Here is a 12,866-nt window from a genome sequence, read left to right on the forward strand (position 1 = left end):
ACATCCAGCCCTCTGCATCCACAATCGAACGGGAAGGCTGAAAAGGGTGTCCACATCGCAAAGCGGCTCCTGTGCAAGGCGGCTGATGCCGGATCGGACTTTAACCTTGCCTTGCTGGCCTATCGATCGGCCCCGTTATCCACGGGCCTCTCGCCAGCGCAGCTACTAATGGGTCGCTCCCTCAGGACGACGGTACCTTCCGTCCTGGCACCGACAACAGACCATGAGGCGGTTCTTCGGGACATGCAACTGCAGCGTGATCGCCAGAAAGGTCGGTACGACACACGAGCGACGGACCTGCCCCCCCTGTCCTCCGGAGACAAAGTACGCGTCCATCAACCGTATGGTGGCTGGTCAGCACCGGCCGAAGTCCTCCGACAAGTGGCTCCCCGCTCGTTCCTGGTTCGCATGCCGGATGGTTCCGTGCGTCGCCGCAATCGGCGCGCCCTTCGCCGACTTCCACGTTCACAGCCACACAACACGCCAGATCCTCAACAGGCTTCCGAGGATGACTTTGTGGAGCTGCCGCACATCACGCCCTTTCCATCGCCACCCATGGCCATGCCTGCACAGCAGCCGGTGGTTCTTGATCCACCCTTAAGGCGGTCAACCCGAATTCGTCGCAAACCCATTAGAATGGACTTATAATACAGTTCATATGTTTAATAAGTTGGACAATTTTACATGATAACCTGTTGTTGTTTATCGTTCCAGATGTCGTCTGACTGGACAACTGTTCAAAATTTTTTTTCTTCTTCTCTCGTTCGAATTTCTGTTATGTTATGGTACAACTGGATTCATGTGACGCACTCGACATCGCCCCATGTACATAGTTCCGTCATAGACACATGCTGCACACGACACACACACACTCTTAGATGCACTCACGTCACGATCATATTTATTACCACGTAGGCACATATCTTTGTAAAAAGGGGGGATGTCATGATATTCAAACACACACATCATGATGGACACACTAACAGGCAAATCAGAGTACACAACACCACAACCAATCACAGACAAGAACACCAACCACATAAAAAGCACGAGCACGACACCTGGAGGTCAGTAGGTCTGGGGAGAAGGAAGCATGAAAGAGCTGTTGAAACACCACAAGCAGGGAGCCCCCCACGTGCAGAGTGCAAAGACCAAGTTGTAAATAGTGAGTTTAAATAAACAAGTGTTGTACCATATGCAACTGTGTTGGCTCTTCTGTGTGTTAGAACACCCAACACCACACCAGGTACGCGGTACATACTCGTGCAACTCGGCCAACGTTGTCTACCTCATACGCTGCAGGAAAGGATGTCCCGAAGCGTGGTACATTGGCGAGACCATGCAGATGCTGCGACAACGAATGAACGGACCTCGCGCGACAATCACCAGGCAGGAATGTTCCCTTCCAGTCGGGGAACACTTCAGCAGTCAAGGGCATTCAGCCTCTGATCTCCGGGTAAGCGTTCTCCAAGGCGGCCTTCAGGACGTGCGACAATGCAGAATCGCCGAGCAGAAACTTATAGCCAAGTTCCGCACACATGAGTGCGGCCTCAACCGGGACCTGGGATTCATGTCGCATTACATTCATCCCCCACCATCTGGCCTGCGAAATCCTACCAACTGTCCTGGCTTGACACAATTCACACCTCTTTAACCTTGGGTTACCCCATCTCTGGATCTGTAAAGATTTAATCACCTGCTAATGGTCGCATTCCAAGCATTGTCTGGCATCTTTGAATCTGTCTATATATATGTTTCTGGAACAGACCTCTTCATTCACCTGAGGAAGGAGCAGCGCTCCGAAAGCTAGTGACATCAAAACAAACCTGTTGGACTTTAACCTGGTGTTGTAAGACTTCGTAAAATGTTGAAAAGGGAAAGGAAGACTTTTGGCTGAGGTTTTCTGACCTCTCCGTGGCAAATGGAGGGAGTCATCGGCCACTGGCGGAATCTCCCGGTCCCATCAAAGCCTCCAAGCTTTTGTGTGACTCGCCCACCCCGCTGCCAGGGAACCCACTATGGGAGATAGTGTTCAGCGGGACTGGAAGATCACGCCGACAGGATGGGCTGGAAAATCATGTCCTTTAACTTAAATAACAGATTTGTAATCAAGTCATTTTCTCTAATTTCATGTAGTGCATTCAGATTTCTCCAAAAAGCATTTTATAAGGTGCCACATAAAAGCTTACTATAGACCTAATGGTGTTGGGGGTGATATGGGCAGGAATCTCTGGTCTTGTCCGTGGTCGGACCCATTGCAAGTGAGAATAGAGAATTTGGTGTTCCACACAAAAATCTGGTCATTTTCTGCAGCACTGGAAATTCCTAGCCGCGAGCAAGGTTGGAAAATTTCAGTCATTAGCATGGACTAGCTTGGAAACAGGGTCGGGATAAGTGGACCATTTTCAGGTTGGCAAACTGTAACTAGTGGAGTGCCGCAGGGATCAGTGCTGGGGCCTCAGCTATTTACACTCTATATTGACTTGGATGAAGGAACTGACAGTATTCTAGCCATATTTGCTGACAATACAAAGATAGGTGGGAAAGCAAGTTGTGGAGAGAATACAGAAGACTGCAAAAAAAATAGATACTTTAAAGTGAGTGGGCAAAAACTTGGCAGATGGATATAATGTGGGGAACATGTGAGGTTGTCCACTTTGGCAGGAAGAATAGAAAAGCAGAATGTTATTTAAATGGAGAGAGGCTGCAAAAGCTGTAATACAGAGGGACCTGTGCGTCGTTGTACATCAATCACAAAAAATCAGCATGCTGTTCAGGCACGTAATTAGGAAGGCACATGGAATGTTTACCTTTAATGCAAGGAGCATGAAGTATAAAAGTCGGGAACTTTTGCCACAATTTTGTATAGGAAAGTGGTGAGACCACACTGACAACACTGCATACCATTTTAGTCATCATGCTTAAGAAGAGATATGCTTGCATTGGAACAAAATCTGAGATCATGTGTAAACATGGGAGTTGATGACATTTTATTCCATCTGCGAATGAACAATAATCATCCTAGGCTGTTGGCATATTCCAGTTATTAGATGAACTTTGCCTACTTTACAGACACAAATTTTATGCCTTGGTGAAAGGACAATTCATCGTAAATTTAATAGTAGCCTAAATGTCACAAGAAACCTCTCACAGTTGTTCTGATGAAAGATTTCAATTACAGTATTACAACTAATATACGTCTGAAGCCATTCTGAACTATAAATTCGGAAATTTGTGGTATTTCTTCGAATCTGAGCACGCGACAAATTGCATTAATTTGCGGAATTAATGTTAAAACTTACTTTTCAGGATGGCTTTTCAGATGGCAAACAAAATTTGATGTTGTCGCAGGGCCTTTGTTTCACATGTTTTACATACTGAACTTTCATGGCTTTGTAACCAAATGATTTTGGTGATGCCAAAGTGGTTGCATGGTTTGAGAGAGCAATGCATGAGTTAGAACGCAAACTAACTACCAGTGTTACTTCGGCATTCAATGCAGTGTGATACATGTTACACTTTGTGGTTTCGCTTGTGTGTGTTGATGGCCGGCACCCCTGTCCCCCTGCCCTTTCCCTCTCTTTCCTGTTTCATTCCCATATACCTCTCCCCTGTTCAGACTTGGGTCACCAGCTACGAAAGGGCAGGGGAAATCAGAGGGGTTAGGTTAGGAGTAGTCATGGAAGGTCAGAGGCAACCATGGGAGGTCAAGGGCAGTAGAGGGGGGAAACCCCATAGCCTTTAAAAAGTATGTGGATGAGCACTTGTAATGTCAAACAATTCAAAGCTATGGGCCAAGTCCTGGAAAGTGGGACTAATGTTGATTTAATGTTGTTTTGTCAGTGCAGCCTTGATGGGCCGAAGGGCCTCTTCTGTACTGAAAACAAATGTTATTGGGAAGTTGATTGAGGGACAATTATTGACCTGGACAACAGGTCATACTTTTCTTCAAAATAATGCCATGGGGGCAACTTGAGAGAGCCATAGTTTAATGCCTCACCAGAAAGACAGCGGGCGCGATTTAACGGAAAAATGTCAAGTGCATTTAGCCGGGTGTTTCCCAGTGTTTGCAGCACCGATGATGACTCCGCTATTAAACGGGACTCTGCATCATTTCTGAGCCTAAGTGAGGAACGCTCAGCCATGGCCGCACTCAGTCCCATTTCCTGCATGAACAAACTCCACTTGCCAGTGCAGAAAGAGATTGGGATACCATTTAGAAATGACGCTCCGATCTCTAGACCCTCCACCACAGCCTCTGGATCCCCCTGATGCCTGAACTCACCAATATGAAATGAAATGAAAATCGCTTATTGTCACAAGTAGGCTTCAAATGAAGTTACTGTAAAAAGCCCCTAGTCACCACATTCTGGCGCCTGTTCGGGGAGGCTGGTACGGGAATTGAACCGTGCTGCTCGCCTGCTTTGGTCTGCTTTAAAAGCCAGCGATTCAGCCCAGTGTGCTAAACCAGCCCCTGCAAGGGGGTCATCGAGCAAGCCCCCCCTCCCCCACCTCATAAAGTCAGGGCACACTTGGTCCCGATCCCCGGCTCGGGCATGATGCCACCTGGGCACTCTGGCACTGCCCAGGTGCCAGGCTGGCAGTGTCACAATGCCCAAGTTAATGGCATCGGGGGTGCCAGGGTACCACCCAGCCGAGAGCCCGAACACCCAGTAGCCCCCGATCACCTGGGAGACAACCTCCAAGTACCGGTACACCTGGCCCAAAGTTTGTAGAAACCAGTGCTAAACAGCACCCGCTTGGGGTCTCCGAGGCAGTGCCGTTAGATCCCGGGCGCTGGGTAGATCCAGCATAGACATATTTAAATGACGCTAACTGTTCATTTGAATATGCAAATCTGGGTCTCGACCTTGGTGGATGGGATCCAGATCGCAATGCCTCATGGGATCTCATTAGATCTCGCAAAGCTCGACGAGTCCGGTAAATCTTGCGAGAGGCATTTAGCGAGATTTACCAGCCTTGCCGCGTCCTGAGTCGAGCACGGCGAGGATGATAGATCGTGCCCAGCACCTCCAGCAGGGCAGCACTTCCCCAGTACCTCACCTCAGGGTCATCATAAAATACTGTACTCAAGAGTGGGACTAGAACCCACAATGTTATGGCGAGACTGCTACTCACTGAGCAACAACTGACACACAACTCTTATATCCTGCGATGGCATGATAAAGTGTTGTGGTATATTTTTTTCAATTCTTAATTTCTGAAGGAGGGGTTTATATAAAATGTAAATGTGCATAATGCACATGCATGTGATTAACTTGGTCAATTGTCTTTATTAAATGTTGTTTGAAGGCCTAAACCTTTACTTTGGCTTGACATTGTCCATATCTTCCTGGTTCCTTAGCGTTGCATTTAGGGGGTTCCCGAATGATGCGATGGGAATCTCTGTAGGAGTTTTCCATGTAGGGGTTTACCCAGCAATGGCCCAGAAGTGCTGATTTCCAACGGGTAATGGCGCTGGGCTGGGAACCATCAGACAGAAGAAATTTAAATTGTTAACTCCAGGTGGTTCTGTCAGTTTTCTCCTGATAGTTCCTCTTGAGCAGAGGGAAAAAACCCACTTCTCACTCCACAGTAACCATTTAAATCAGACTGAGCCTTGCATTGGAAACCCCCCCCACACACACGAGCCCCCGGGGACACACCACATCACCCTCACCCCTAACCTGACCGGATCTGACTTCCCCCACTGACCCAACCTCCCTTCCCCCCAACCTGACGCCCCAACCTCCCACCCCCGACCTAGCCGTACTCTCCCTCCTGGTGTGACGCTGTCCGACCCCACACTCTTGGACAGCACCCCCTCACTGGTCAGATCCACCCCTCATCCAGACTGACTCCCCCACTTCCGGTCTGACCTCCCCCTTTCCGGTCCGATCCCCCCTCTGACCCTCTGACCCCACCCCTTGCAGTCCGACCCAAGCCCCACCTCCCTTTTCTCTGGTCCGACCTGACCACCTGTGTTCTGAACCGACCACCACGACCAGCCACCCACCCCCCCAGTCCGCATTTCTTACTTCTCTGCGCCCCAGGTACTCCACGCCGCTGCAACAGGGGACACACTTCACTACTCCCGTCTCACCCAGTGTGGAAGGTTGAGCAAAACAGGATCTTTGGAATCTCAGTGTGGGTAAGTCCGTTGAGAGGTCAAATCCGACAAGGTTGCTGTTATGATATTCAGGTAAACATCATGTGCAAACATACATACATACTGATGGACAGATCAACAGACCAATCAATACACACACAACACCACAGCCAAACACAGGCAAGAGCATACACACAATAAAACGGGGAACACGACACTTCCCGCTCATTCCAGCAGGAGACAGCTCAGGGCACAGAGCTCACAGCAAGCCACTCAGACATCCACCATGTGCTGAGTGCCACTCCAAGATAGTGTTATGGATAGGTCCACAGATTCAAGGGTAATGAACGAACCACAGTAACCAGTTTACCATTGTAAATAGTGTTGGTAATAAAACTGAGTTGTACCATCCGCAACCGTGTTGGTTTGTCTGAGTAGCAGAGCACCCAACACGACATAGTACCAGGATTGGAACCCGGTAACTGTGGGACCTACCTCCGAATCCTCAGGAATCCGCCATCCTGCGCCATGAACACCGTCAGCACGCCGCAGCCGTTACAAATCGCTGGAAACCTCGGCGTCAATTGGAAGCTGTTCAAACAGCGCTTCCAGTTCTTCCTGGAAGCCACCGAAAGGGAGAGCGCTTCGGACACCAGAAAAATCGCCTTCCTCCTCTCCACGGCAAGGCAACACGCCATCCATGTCTACAAGTCCCTGGTGTTCGCGGAAGGTGAGGACAAGACCAAGTACAAGATGGTCCTTCTCAAACTCGAGCAACACTTCAGCGCGAGGTAAATGAGAGTTTCGAGAGGTATCTCATCCAGCAGCGCCTGCAGGGTAAGGATGTGCCCCTTCAATCATTCCTTACACATCTCCGTATCCTCGCACAGTCCTGCGGTTACGACACCACCTCCGATTCAATGATTCGGGACCAGATTGTTTTTGGGGTCACCTCGGGCGCCCTACGCCAGCAGCTCCTCAAAATTAAAGGCCTCACCCTAGCCTCCGCAATCGAAGCCTGTGTCCTTCATGAAAACGTGACCAGCCGCTACTCCCAATTTCAAGCTGCCGAATCGGCGCGGCAGGGGTCCTACGTGGCCGGATCGGCGAGGCAGGCGTCCTACGAGGCCAAACAAGTCCAGGCGATCGAATTCCTCCCGGCCCGCCACCCGGACAAGGGCAGCCATTTTGCGCGCTTTCTGCAGCCTCCCGCGTTTGTGCGCGCCAAAAAAGACGTCGACGCAGAGAGACGTGCTGCGCAGGCGCGCTCGACGCAAGACCGAACTGCGCAAGCGCAGTGGCGCAACGAACGCCATAACGTCACGATGTGCGGCAACTGCGGAGCCGCACATTTAAAGCGGCAATGTCCGGCAAAAAAAACGACAATGCCTCCACTGTGGCAAGATGGGCCACTACGCTGCCTGCTGTCGAGCAGCTCAACCTGCCAATACTCCCCAATTCCGACAACGTCGCAGGGACGTGCGGACCATTCAGCCTCCTTACTACGAGTCGTGCCCAGACGATATCCAAACCAGTGACACAGACGAGTTGCCTTCCGTGTTGCGGTCATTGATAGGAACCGGATGTCTCCAGGCAGGACCCACCAGCCAATGCCAGTGAACAGCATCAATCCGGGTGTTGAATGGTGTGCCACCCTAACGGTCAACCGATCACCGATAACATTCCGTCTGGACACTGGTGCCTCCGCCAACCTACTAGCATGGTCAGCCTTCTACGCCTTGAAGGTCAGACCACCAATTCGGCCATCCCGTTGCAAGATGGTCGACTACAATGGAAACGTTATCGCGGCCATGGGATCCTGCCAGCTCCAGGTGACACACGACACATACACGGCCACACTGTCCTTCTAAATAGTCGGATCATCAAAGGACTCCCTGCTAGACGCACAGGCATGCAAGGTTCTCCACCTCGTGCAGCGGGTCCACGCTCTGTCTCCAGAAGGCACATCAGACTTCCCGGATGCAAAATTTAGGGCACAGCTGCAATCACTCCTCGCCCACAACCAGGACGCATTCGAGGGCATGGGCACACTGCCCTATACCTACAGAATACGACTCAAACCGGACACCACCCCGGTCATTCACGCACCTCGCAGGGTCCCAGCGCCACTCAAAGACCACCTCAAGCATCAGCTGCAGGATCTCCAGGACCAAGGAGTGCTATCCCGGGTCACGGAGCCCACGCCATGGGTCAGCTCCATGGTGTGTGTTAAGAAGCCCTCTGGCGAACTCCGGATCTGCATTGACCCGAAAGACCTGAACAACAACATAATGAGGGAACACTACCCCATACCCAAACAGAAAGAGATCACGAGCGAAATGGCCCGGGCTAAAATCTTTACAAAGCTGGATGCCTCGAAGGGTTTTTGGCAGATCCAACTGGACCAGTCCAGCAGGAAGCTGTGCACCTTCAACACTCCTTTCGGCAGGTTTGTTATAACAGAATGCTGTTTGGCATCATCTCGGCATCCGAGGTCTTTCACAGGATCATGGAACAAATGATGGAGGGCATCGAAGGGGTGTGCGTCTACGTTGACGACGTCATCATCTGGTCCACCACACCACAGGAGCACATCAATCGTCTCCAGCGCGGATACGGGAAAACGGCCTGCACCTCAACTGGGCCAAGTGTTCTTTTGGCCAAACCAAGCTAAAGTTTCTGGGGGACCACATATCCCGGTCAGGGGTACGTCCGGATGCAGACAAGGTGAGCGCCATTACAGCCATGCCGCAGCCGGCAGACAAGAAAGCAGTGCTATGTTTCCTAGGCATGGTCAACTTCCTGGGGAAGTTCATTCCCAACCTTGCCTCCCACACGACGGCTCTTCGCCACCGAGTCAAGAAGTCCACGGAGTTCCAGTGGCTGCCCGCACACCAGAATGAATGGGAGGAGCTCAAAATGAAGCTCACCACAGCCCCGGTATTGGCGTTTTCGACACATCTCGTGACACTAAAATTTCGACTGATGCCAGCCAGTCCGGCATTGGGGCGGTACTCCTACAGCGGGATGACACTGTGTCATGGGCCCCGGTCGCCTATGCCTCACGGGCCATGACCCCCACAGAACAGCGCTACGCGCAGATCGAAAAGGAGTGCCTGGGTTTGCTAACCGGAATAGACAAGTTCCATGACTACGTGTATGGTCTCCCCCAGTTTACCGTTGAGACTGACCATCGCCCCCTGGTCAGCATCATACATAAGGACCTGAACGAGATGCCCCTCGCCTCCAGCGCATCCTACTCAAACTCAGGAGGTACGACTTCCAACTGGTCTACACCCCGGGAAAGGACATTATCATTGCGGATGCCCTTTCCAGAGCAGTGAGCACACCGCCCGATTCGGAGGGGGTCGTCTGTCAGGTCGAAGCGCAGGTGGCCTTCACATCAGCAAATCTGCCAGCTGATGACTCCAGTCTGGCCTGTATTCGCTGGGAGACTGCGGCTGACCCCCTTCTACAACGTGTGATGCGCCACACGACGGGAGGGTGGCTCAAAGGACAGTGCCCGCAGTTCTACAATGTCTGGGACGACTTGGCCGTCATTGATGGTGTCCTCCTAAAGCTGGACCGGATTGTGATTCCACACAGCATGCACAAGCTGGTCCTCGACCAACTACACAAAGGCCATCTGGGGGTTCAGAAGTGCAGGCGGAGGGCCCGAGAGGCGGTATGCTGGCCGGGCATCAGTGATGACATTGCCAATATGGTGCTCAACTGCCCCACCTGCCAAAGGTTTCAGCCAAAGCAACCTCCTGAGCCCCATGAGCTGGTGACGTCCCCCTGGGCGAAGGTGGGTGTGGACCTTTTTCACGCGCTCGGCAGGGACTATGTAATCATCATAGATTACTTTTCAAACTATCCAGAGGTCATACGCCTGCACGATTTGACATCGTCCGCTGTCATAAGGGCATGCAAAGACACCTTCGCACGCCATGGCATTCTGATTACTGTCATGTCGGACAGTGGGCCCTGTTTTGCCAGCCAGGAATGGTATTCCTTTGCTGCTTCGTAGGGCTTCATACACGTGACTTCCAGCCCTCTGCAACCCCAGTCCAATGGAAAGGCGGAGAAGGGCGTTCACATCGTCAAGCGGCTCCTCTGCAAGGCTGCTGCTGCCAGATCGGATTTCTGCCTAGCCCTGCTAGCCTATCGCTCGGCCCCACTAGCCACTGGCCTCTCACCAGCCCAGCTGTTGATGGGTCGTGCCCTCAGGACCACTGTGCCGTCCATTCTGGTCCCCACAACCAACCATGCTCCAGTACTGCACAGGATGCGACAGCAGCGCGTTCGCCAGAAGGTGGCACATGACACACGGGCAACGATCTTCCCGCCCTGGCGCCTGGGGACGACATCCGCATCCACCTACCAGAAGGTGGCTGGTCAGCACCTGCCGAAGTTCTCTGACGTGTGGCTCCCCGCTCGTTCCTGGTTTGCATGCCTGATGGCTCCATTCGCAGGCGCAATTGCCAGGCTCTTCGTCTGCTTCCACGCTCGCTACGGGAAATTACACTGGCGCCATGCCCTCCAGTTGTTCCTGATGTCGACTTCGTGGAGCTTCCTGCCACCATGCCCATTCCGTCGTCGCCCGTGGCCAGGCCCATTCCTCAGCCGGTGAATCCTGACCCACCCTTGAGGCGGTCAACCCAAATTCATCGCCCACCTACTAGGCTGGACTTATGAGCCTGTTTGAACATTGAACTCACTGCTGTGTCATACCACTGTGTTAACATGTTTCTCTTTTTCCTTGTCGTTACAGGAGTTCGTTTTGACGTTTAACATTTCCACATGTTTTGTTTATGGTACAACCTCGTTGCTATGTCGCATCTGACATTGACCCATGTATATAGTTTAGCCTCATGTACATGCTATAAATATTGCACACACACACATTCAACTGCACTCAGTACACATCTCTATTTATAACCACATAGGCACATGTTCTTGTATAAAAGGGGGGATGTTATGATATTCAGGTAAACATCATGGTGCAAACATACATGCATACTGATGGACAGATCAATGGACCAATTAATACACACACAACATCACAGCCAATCATAAGCAAGAGCACACGCACTATAAAACGGGGAACACCACAGTTCCCGCTCATTCCAGCAGGAGACAGCTCAGGGCACAGAGCTACCAAGGCCATTGAAGAAGCGGGGACGAGGCTTCCGGTGGCGGCCATGGAGGAGTAGGTCGCGCATTCGGCAGCTCCCATCTGGAATGGACTCTCAGACCTTTTTCAGGAGTTTCCATAGACTTTTTGGGGCAGATTGGTGAAGCGAACACTGCCAAAAGGATTTCCTCTCGAGACTTCCGGTTGCGGCTATGCGGGGCTAAGTCGCACATTCGGCGGCTCCCGCAAAAGCTGACTTTTGGGCTCTTTTCAGGGCCCCCAAGGGAACTTTTTCGATGTTTCCCGGTGTGGGAAGGAGTTAATAATAGCTCCCCATCAGTATATGGCTTTAACTAGGAGCGGGGCGACAGAAAAGGTGGTGGTGGACCAGAAGAAGGGAGGGAAGGACAAAATGGCGGCGGGCGGAGACCAGGCAGCGTGGAGGCAGTGGGCGGAGGAGCAACAGGAGGGTATCCAGCGCTGCCTCAGAGAGATTAAAACGGACCTGCTAGAGCCAATGAAGGCTTCTATTGATAAGCTGCTGAAGACACAGACGGCCCAGGGGGTGGCGATCCGAGAGGCTCGACAAAAGATCTCTGACAATGAGGACGAGATCTTAGGCCTGGCGGTAAAGGTGGAGGCGCACGAGGCGCTCCACAAGAAATGGCAGGAGCTGTTCGAGGAGATGGAGAATCGGTCGAGGCAAACAAATCTGCAGATTCTGGGCCTCCCGGCGTGGCTGGAGGGGCCGGACGTGGGGGCCTTTGTGGTCACCATGTTGAACTCACTTCCAGGGGCCCCTGGAGCTGGAAGGGGCCCATAGAGTGTTGGCGAGGAGGCCCAAGGCTAACAAGGCGGTGCTGGTGCGGTTCCATCGGTTCGTCGATCGGGAGTGTGTGCTCAGGTGGGCCAAGAAGGAGAGGAGCAGCAGGTGGGAGAACGCGGAGGTTCGGATATATCAGGACTGGAGTGCGGAGGTGACGAAGAGGAGGGCCGGGTACAATCGAGCGAAGGCGGTGCTGCACAGGAAAGGGGTGAAGTTTGGCATGTTGCAGCTGGCGCGACTGTGGGTTACCTACAAGGACCGGCACCATTATTTTGAGTCTCCGTAGGAGGCGTGGGCCTTTGTTCAGGCTGAGAAGCTGGGCACAGACTGAGGCTCGGGATGGGCGATTGGGGACTGCGGTGGATATGTTATGCCTATTTTTGGTTCGGGGGGGTGGGCCTTTGCATTGTTTTGGGTTTCTTTTTCTCTGTGTTTTTCTCTTTCGGGTTGGGGAGGGTGGATGGGGCGGGCTGGGCACTGTTTTGGTTGGTGGCGGGGCCTGGTAAGCTTTTTTCCCGTGCCGAAGACTGGGGGGGGGGGGGGGGGGCAGGGCAGGGAAGCGAGGATTGTTTCCCGCACTTAGAACGGAGGGGGGAGGGGGCGAGCCTGTGGATGGGGAGCGGGAGAGGAGGGTGTGCCACACAATGGGAGGAGTCGAAGGGGAGGCGGGAGTGGCCGGGGTCAGCAGGAGTCACCTGACTTGCGGAGGTGCAATGGGGGGAGTAAACCAGCTAGGCTGGGTCCTAGCCGGTGGGGGTTGGGGGTGGGGGGGTGGGAGAGGGGGCTCGAGTTGC

Source organism: Scyliorhinus torazame, chromosome 14 (assembly GCF_047496885.1).
Source record: "Scyliorhinus torazame isolate Kashiwa2021f chromosome 14, sScyTor2.1, whole genome shotgun sequence".
Taxonomy (NCBI): Eukaryota; Metazoa; Chordata; class Chondrichthyes; order Carcharhiniformes; family Scyliorhinidae; genus Scyliorhinus; species Scyliorhinus torazame.